The following is a 1,944-nucleotide window of genomic DNA, read 5'->3' as shown; positions in this document are numbered from 1 at the left end:
TTGCCGTGAGCCAAGATTGTACCACTGCACAGCAGCCTGGGTGACAAAGCAAGACTCTGTCTCAAAACAAAAATAACAAACAAACAAAAAACAAGAAAAACGATAAAGCGAAAGAGACCTAGCTCCATTTACTTACCTTCTCTTGATGGAAGTTACTCCGTGGTTGTTTTTGCTCAGAGGCCTGAGGGTAGTGACAGCAGGCTGGGTGACTGTGGGATTAAATGAGGAGCTGGGTTGAGCTGACCATTGGCAGTGAAATGAGTAGAACCTCATAGGGGTACAGATCTGATGGGAAAAGCACTAAGACCATCATCATCCTCCCTGTTTAATAAGCATCAGTCACCTATGCATTTTTACAGCTTTTTATTACAGAAATTTTCAAACATACACAAACATAGTATATTGAGCTGAGCCCTTATGTATTTATTATCCAATTCAATACCTATCAACATTTTTTCAATTACGTTTAATCTGTGTTTGCTCCACCACCCTTTGTTGTTTTTGTTTTTGCTGCAAGGTTTTAAGGCAAATCCACAATATCCTATTATATCACCCACAAACAATTTAGTACCCACAATTGTTTTAAATTGAAGCACCTGTATGCACTGGTGCATTTTTCTACTTTTGCAAAATTATTGATGCGACTATTCAACAATGATACTTGAGTACCGGGTAAGTTTTTTAAAGAAGCAGTAGCTGAAAGCCCAGAGGGCTCTGGAAGTGGATGGAGTAGGAACTTTGGTACTAGTGCTTTTGGTTTCCTTTAAGTTTTGTGGCTTTGAGATGCCCAAGGACTAGATCTTATTCCTTAAATTAAAGCAGGGTTTTCATTTCTTAGGCAGTCAGCTTGCTCTTTAAAACTGAAATTTTTATTTTGGGTAAAAAGGACTCTGCTATTTGAATGTCTGTGATAGGTAACCATAGAACCATTATTATAATCAATGTAAATTCTCACTCTGAGAGATAAATAAGTACTAGAGAAAAATAGACTAACCTAGTAGGAGAGATCTGAAAAGACAGAAAACAGAATTAACAATGTAGTGCTACACAGAGTGCCTCAAATCAGCAATACAAAAAATAGGTGTGCTCAATGACAGTAAGCCAATTATATAAATTGGAAATTGGGATATGTAATTTAGGAAAGGATTCCTTTTCTAATGTGCAACTTATTACAATCATTGATGGATGCACTAATAAGCTTAATTGTAATTATTTCACTTTAAATGTATATAAAATTGTCACCTTGTGCACTTTAAACATATACAATTTTTTTGTCAATTGTAACTCAATAAAAAAATTTTAAATCAAAATAAATCTCTCAAAATAAAAAGTTCATTTCATGCTATGTTTGAATCATCTTTATTAAGAAGGACAAATTACATAAAACCAGGACCATGTAGAAAACCTGGGACATGTGGTCCACACTGCAGTGCATTGAATTTGGGACACTATACCTCAGGTGGTCAGAGAAAGGTGGTGTCAAACTTAAAGGTAGGACTTAGTTCAATTTGCTCAGCAACCAATTTAAAGACAGAAAGGATTTGTATAAGGTAGTAGTGGAAACTAAGTTTAGAAAGAGACATGGAGGTGAGGAGGTGAATATCTTCAACCATTTTTGTGGAATGTTAATGCCAAGCAAATATTCACAGTTTTCACTGAAGAAAGTGCTCTGTGGTCCAATACATTTTGAAAATGTTGGCTTAAAAACATTTCCAGTGTCTTGATCGTATATTCAGATTTTTAGTGAATGTGCATGTACATGGAGAAGTAGTGATAGCAGGTAGCATTTCTTTTTTTCCTTTTTTTTTTTTTTTAAATGAAGCGTCTATTGATATTCAAGGACTCTAGTGTTTCTCAGCACATGGTTTAGGAAACAGCATGTTAAGACATTGAGAATGTATCCTAAAGGAAGTGCAGAACCACAGAAAGCTTTTCAGTGAGAGA

Source organism: Macaca nemestrina, chromosome 4, assembly GCF_043159975.1.
Source record: "Macaca nemestrina isolate mMacNem1 chromosome 4, mMacNem.hap1, whole genome shotgun sequence".
NCBI lineage: Eukaryota > Metazoa > Chordata > Mammalia > Primates > Cercopithecidae > Macaca > Macaca nemestrina.
This window is presented reverse-complemented; position numbering follows the sequence as displayed.